The sequence below is a fragment of the Meriones unguiculatus genome, chromosome 12 (genome assembly GCF_030254825.1).
Source record: "Meriones unguiculatus strain TT.TT164.6M chromosome 12, Bangor_MerUng_6.1, whole genome shotgun sequence".
In the NCBI taxonomy this organism is placed as follows: domain Eukaryota; kingdom Metazoa; phylum Chordata; class Mammalia; order Rodentia; family Muridae; genus Meriones; species Meriones unguiculatus.
The window spans coordinates 94,286,001-94,293,498 of NC_083360.1; the positions used below are offsets into that span (position 1 = coordinate 94,286,001).

The 7,498-nt window shown below is 40.0% G+C and overlaps 1 pseudogene; it reads right to left on the reverse strand.

Moving 5' to 3' along the window:
• Positions 1-6,174: 6,174 nt before the first annotated feature.
• LOC110557692 (large ribosomal subunit protein eL36-like) lies at positions 6,175-6,463 on the reverse strand (annotated as a pseudogene).
• Positions 6,464-7,498: the final 1,035 nt, after the last annotated feature.

Below are 7,498 nucleotides of genomic sequence, written 5' to 3' on the forward strand. Positions count from 1 at the left end.
TTTGGATGAACTTGACTCCAGTTGATCTTTGATGCTCTGAATGTCCTGATTAAAACCCTCCACAGAGTATCAAGATGAACGAGCTTTGTTAAGTTGTATGCTTTGAGATTCCTCAGTCACAGCTCTGTCAGTTCCCCTTCTTCTTTGCTCTTGGCTTTGACCTCGTGCCTAACTGTAGAGTGAGCAATCTGACACACAGTATCCACTTCTCTAATTATATGAAGTATGCACACATGTGGCATGTGTGTGCACAGAGACCACTCTCTCTGGAGTTACTACCACCCTGTCAATGGGCTCGGTTCCCCATGCCAATGAACCCCACTGATAACATTTCCAACCACTTTCCTGCCTAAATGCCTTCTTTGCCAGAGAGCTGTCATAGATTAAAACAATCAGATACATGGAAATGTTATGCATGACAAGGAAAAAGTGTATAATGATGTGGTTTAGAACTAACTATATAGGGTGTGTGTTTATTAACCAGTGAAAGGGAAGAAGATGATGATGATGAAGAATGCTAGCTAGACCTGGGAGCTTGGGCTCTAAATGGACAACTTTCTCCTTAGATGTACATCCTTATTCAAAGCAATCAGAGTTTCAGGCTGCCTTCAGGAAAGAAGCAATACTACCAGCCCCTCAGAAATAGCAGCCATGTCCAAACCTCTCATATGGAAAGAAGCAGTGGTAGCATTAAAAATATAAATAAATAAATAAATAAATAAATAAATAAATAAATAAGTGAAACTTTTGGTTAGGAAATCTAAAAACACATAGAGGAATTTGATGAGTCATATTTCCTTTAGAACAAAGCATACTGTTGTGTTTGTTTGTTTGTGTGTTTGTTTGTTTCCTTGTCATTCCCAAATTGCAGCCTCTCAGGGAGAGCACTTGTTTTGTCACCGCCTTCCACTTCCACTCCAGGAGCATCTTCGTCTAATTCCTGTGGCATTTCTCTCATTCTGTACTAATACATCAAGTGAGAAACCTTCATTACCCAAGTCATAGCCCCCAAACCACACAAATACAGAAACAAGAGAAATGAAACATAGAATAATGATATGTTAGTTCTGTAGGCTTGACCATAAAACACCACAGATCATAAGAGGCTTTAGATAGCTGAAATTTATTTCTCAAAGTCCTGGTGACTAGTCTCCTAGCTTTCTTTGTACTCTTCTCTTTGTCTATGTGTTCAGATCTTCATCTTCTTACAAGGAAGTCAGTTTGATGGAGTGGTAGCTCATTTTACCTTAACTGCCTCTTAATCAGTCATCTCCAAATACTGCCGTACTCTAAGATCAAGTGATTAGGATGTCACCATGTGAAACTGAAAGGAAGGGAACAGAAATCCAACTGAGATCCATGACAGACACATGTCTGTGGCTTCTTTCTTCCTTCACGGTGCAGAAGGTCCTTAGTGAGACCGTCATTCTATTCAGACTACCCTTTTCCCATCATTGCCTATGGCCACAAAAGCTACATTCAAAAATACATTTTTCAGTTCAGCTGGCCAAGACGTGTTCCTTGGTAGCTCCATAGCTTTCCATTTCACTTATTTCTTCTTGAAGACATGATCCTCATGACTTTGTTTTTGTTGTTGTTGTTGTTTGCATGATTTAATTTTCAAAGAGTGAAAGATTTTAAAACATTTAATTCTGATTCTACTGTAAATTTACCTTTTCTATAAATAGTCTATGTTTGTGACCTTTTCTTTCCACTTATGTGTCTGACAGTTTTTAGATCCAAATGATCTCTGATTTACATAATTTCTACATAAAATTTCATTTTATCTACTTTGTCATCACCCCAACTTCCTCTTTCTTTCCCCAAATCCTTATATAGGGTAGAATTCTAAAATAGATCCCAAATTACTACCCTGTCTTTACAGTAGTACATAGAAGAGTAGAACTTCTAAATACAACATTGTCACACTTGAGATTTACTTTGTGGGGAATTGTCACCATGGGAAAGTGATGAAATTTTTGTAATTAAAACTGTAGTGCCGCTCAGTTCATAAACAAGGAGATTACTGGGACAACTGAGCTAACCAAAAATTTCTCTACTACTGACTCTGAGGATGGAAAAGGAATGACGTCTTCCATAATCATAGAGGTTCAGAAGAAAACTCATCAGATGGAACCAAAGATCCCTAGACTACAGTGTCTATGAGACATTGATCAAGTGATGAAGCTAAACCACTCCTGAACTCTTGAGAAGTAGAATCTGTGAAAAAATGGCTTTACAGCTTAAACAGGAAATAGTATATAAAGCAGTGCATATTGTTAATGGATAGCCAAAAAGAAATACCCTTCAAAATAAAACACTACTGGGAGGTATCAGCATTCCTCATTTCAGGTAATACTATAGGACCCTGATAATAAAAACACCATGGTACTGGCATAAGAACAGACATGCTGATCAGTGGAATATAATAGAGGACCTAGCTATGAGTATATATTTCTATGAAAACCACCTGATTTTTGACAAAGATGCCCAAAATACAGGGAAAAGATAGCATCTTCACCAAATGACACTGGAAGAGCAGGATGGCTATGTGTAGAAGGAGAAAACTAGATTCTTTCCTCTCACCGTGCACAAAAGCCAACTGCAGACACGTCAATGACCTCAGTATAATATCTAATCCCTTAAAATGACAAAGGGAGGCACGCGGGACATACTTCAAGTTAAAGACTCTCCAAACGGCACTCTGATAGCACATGAGATAAGAGCAACAGGCAACACTTGGTACTTTATGAAACCCAAAGCTACAGTGCTTTGTAGCTGTGAAGGAACCATCAATATTGTCAAGAATATCTTCAGAATAGGGAAAAGATCTTTGACCGCTTTGTAGTGTTTTGGTTTTTTTAATCAAGTAATACATTGGTCAAAAATTTGGTATCTAGAATACATAAAACAAAACAAAACAAAACAAGGAACAATCCAATTTAAAAATGAGCTATGGAAATAAAATAGCTTTTAAAAGGAAAAATAAATGAAAAAAAAATTTTTTAAAGTGTTCAACATCCTTAGCCATCACTGAAAGGCAAATTAAAACTTTGAGAATTCATCTTACTCTAACCAGAATGGCTAACATCAAGGAATCAAATGCTGCTCTAGATGTAGAGGAAGGCAAGCCTTTATTAGCTCTTGCTGGGAGAGTACTCAAAGAGCTAGAAAAAGGTCTACCATAAGGCTCAGCTCTACTGTCACTGAGTGTATTCACAGAGGCTGTTACATCCTGCTATGAAAATGCTTGTTTATCCATGGTTATGGCTGGTCTGTTCACAATAGAAAACTGAAGCATTCTAGGTGTCCATTAATTTATTCATGGGTAATGAAAATATATTTTATATGTATATATATATAATATATATTATAATTTATTCAGCTGAAAGAAAAATGAAATCCGCAGGTAAATGGATGGAACTGGAAAACAACAATACTGAGTGAATAACCCAGATTCAGAAAAAAAAAAATTGTGTGGTATCTCTGACATGTGGATCCTAGCTTTGAATCTTTAGGTTTCTGTTTTTAGTTTGAAGTACCTATAAAATTCAGAAAGGTTTAAATGGGCTATGAGAGAAAGGGGACAGGTTAAAAGAGCGAGGATAGTAGAACACAGGTGGTACGAAGAGGAAAAGAGGAATAATTCTGGGTGTGGGGTCATTTATATGAGGAAGAGTTTGCAAGGTTAGGGCAGAGGAGTGAGGAAAAAATAGTTAACAATGGGATATGTGAAAAAAGTCATGTGGAGACCGTCTATTATATAAGCTTCCTAAGTGTATATGAGAGTGTGTGTGTGTGTGTGTGTGTGTGTGTGTGTGTATGTGTAATACTTCTCCCAGATGCTACATATTTTCAAACAAAAAAGCTCGGTGCCAGGAGTCGGGTACCTCTCTTTTAGCTGTTTATCAGCCCCACCAAAAACAAAACAATACAAACTATTGTCAACACTTTAAATTGTCATCAGAACAATGGTAAGATTTGCTTCTTGAGGGTACCACACATGCTTAGGGTCAGGACATGCAGAAATCAAGATGTTACTGACTTGGGAAAATCCTTTCTAATGGCCAACTGTCATTGTAACGGAAGGTGCTAGACAGGCTCAAGTGAAAGAAGAGTCAAGAGTCCTACTGAGCTATGAACCCTCCAGCAATGACCAGCCTGGCAAGATACAGCCACTCATGTGATAGTAGCAGCAATGTTATGGAAGGAAGCAACCTCTTTCAATAGATACAAGGTCCCTCCACAGCTTAAAACTTGTGTCTGGCCCTCTAAAGCTAGCCAAAAAGTATCTGTAGCTACGGAGGTCATGGGCCCTAGGGCAGAACCTACTAATGTTTTGCTAAACAGTTTTAAACTGCCTTCTAAGTACTGATCTTCGGACCACAGGTTTGTATAGCTCTCAGCCCTTATCAGAGAAACTTCTTTTTGCTGTGGGAAACAGTTAATACAGAGAATCACAACTTGTCAAACGGTAGAGACTGAGAAGTGCATGTCAGGATTGTTTCACTCACAAAGTACTGTAGCTGTGGCTGCCTCAACATGGCATCCAAAGGTAGGTCAAGTAGGTCAAACCCCCAGCATGAATGCAGAGCGGTTCACTGGCCCCACATGAGGAAATGGCATTTGACATCTGCTGGGGACCTCAGGCATAAGGTCAGCAGTAAGCTACCCATACTTTAGTGGATGGTCCTACATTCATGCACATACAGGCAGCACTGATTGAATTCAGTAGGTTTATTATTAGTAGTATAATTTATTACAATTCATTCACTTTGTATCCCAGCTGTAGCCCCCTCCCTCATCTCCTCTCGGTCCTACCCTCGCTACCTCTTCTCCCTCTATGTCTCCCCCACCCCCAAGTCCACTGACAGGAGAGGTCCTCCTCCCTTACTATCTGACCCTAGCCTATCAGGTCTCATCAGGTCTGGCTGGATCCTCTTTCTCTGTGGCCTGGTAAGGCCACCTTAAGAGGGGGGAAATTAACATGTAAAAAACCTGGTTATTAAAAATAAACATAAAGTTGGGAGGAGGAGTACTTACAGGGAAAGTCCAGTAGAGTCAGACAAGTGGAGATTGTGGTATAAGTGATCAGAACACATTGAACAGTTTGACACGCTCCAGGAATACATAAAAATACTTTAAACAAAGTCCTTCATCCTGGTGTGTAACACACCAGTAAAAACCAACATTCTCTTTCAAGACAATGGCTGTCCTTCTGAAGTTTTCAAAACTGAATGGGAGGCTCAAGTTATGATTTAATTCTTTGCCCATAATCACTTTATCAAACTTTTATTGGACATTTGAGGGTTTTTTCTAAAGAATGAAAAAAAAATCCAGAAACATATATAATCAATGATCATCTTTATGCTGTTATCCTCCTTATCTTCCTTCCATGCCATTTCATTCTGTGATACCATGTATTACTGCCTTGGTTCTAGAAACAGTGGATTTTCCAACTCTGAAAATCCCTGTGTCTTTATGTTCTTCTCGTTCTTGTCAGAAACTACACCAGTCATAAACACACATGCATACACACATGCACACACACAAACGCACACCAACAGGAGCCTACCAGAAGTACTGATATTCTCTTCTTAAGGCCTTCCGTCCAGAGCTGTCAGCTAGCTCAGTACAAACTTGGGCAGCTTCCCAGATTACTGTTGATGACAATAGAAAATTTATCAAATTTGTAATAGAGGGGTAGCCAATTTTTCCAACAGCTTGTTAAGCTTCAAACCCAGAATAAATGGCTGAGGCGCAACTAACATATCAAAATAGACCTAGCCTCCAGGTTCTCCCAGCATCCCTCACTCCTTACCTGTTGCAGGGTATGGCTGCCATACCCTGCTCTCTACCATGAACTCTGCAGCCCAGGGCTCAGCTGTCCTCCCAGGGACTCTTCCCTAAATAATTCAGACATTTTGGATACTTTGGCCCTTTTTGGTACCTTTGGCTTCCTGGCTCCCCTCTCTCCAACAGGGCCACGCGCCAAGCTCTGCCTGATCATAATCACTCTGAACTCTCACAGATGTGTCTGCCTCTGGCTGTGCTCTCCCTTTTCACTGCAATGAACTTTCTCCTTCACCATACCTAGAAGCACTCATGTCCTCTCCTTTTCTTTTTTTTTTTTTTTGGTGCTGCACAATGCTTATTGGAGGAGAGGAGAGAGCATCAGTCCTTCTTGGCCGCCGCCTTTCTCATAACTGTCAGTACTTTGCTCACTTCTTCCTGCTTCTTCTTGGCACGAATGTGTGTTCCCACCCTCTTCTTGATGAACATGAGCATGTGCTTGTCCTTAGATAGCTTGAGCAGCAACTCTCATGTGGTGGGAAGCCGCACACTTCCTGATCACGTCTCACACAAACTTGGTGTGCTTGGTGAGGCCAGCTGTCCTCAGCTTGCTGATGCATCACCTGTGGCCCTTGTTGAAGCCCATAGCCATGGGGTAGTGCAGGGTCATGGCTGCTGATCTCCAATAGCAGCCGAGAGAGGAGATCCCAGGTATCTTCTAGAGTTTATACAAAAGAAGGTTTTGTGTTGGGTTTAGTTAAGGTTGGGTTTAGTTTTGATTACTTAAAATTCAGGGTACGTTAAGCAATCTTCTTCGATCTTGTAGCATCATCATTTCATGGTCATTGGTATTCCATGGTGGAGGAAAACAGAGTAAGGAAGCATGGATTTAACTGCCATCACTAAAGCAGTGACACTTGTCACTCTCGAGCACTGGACAGGCTATGGACATGACACAAATACAAATGAGACAGCTAGTTTATTTGGTGACAACAACGGCTGCTATGTGAATGTTTAAACCTACATGCTCCGTATGCTTTTCTAGTCATCTTATTGTGCATTCCATTTAAACATTGAAAGAGGTGGGGGCAGGGGTTTTAGGAAAAAGAATCAAGAGGCAAGCAGAGCAGAACAAAGGATCAACAGGATAAAAGGACAAAAGCCAAAACCAGCTTATCTGCATTTTGTGAAAGCCCCTCTGAAGTGAATTTATTTCCTTCAGGAATTGAACATCTCCATGTCTCCTGAAGAGCTCCTGTTGTTAGTGGTTTCCTTCAATGCACCAAAGAATTATTGAAAAATTCAAGACATGCTTCACTAGAGCACCGTGATGTAAGGTTAATTTGATGCACCAGCATAGAGTTTTATAGATTCACCTGAGCGTACACTTGGAAGTACGAGATTGTGTGCCACAGTTCCACATCAGCGTTTATAAGATAATATAAATAATGGCTACACAGAGTTCTCATGTAAGCGCAGTTGTGATAAATATCAAATTGAACTTTCAGCAAATCACAGGGGCTTTGCATTTGGACATTCCTCTTTGGACAAAGCCAACTGAAGCTCGCTTTTTCAGTTTGTGGCTCACTTCAGTAAGTTTCCAAGTTCTGACTGGATTTAAACAATACCAGAACTTTAGAGCAACAAGAAAAAAACAGTACCAAAATGTCTTAGTATTATCTGTGAGAAAACCAGAATATTTATA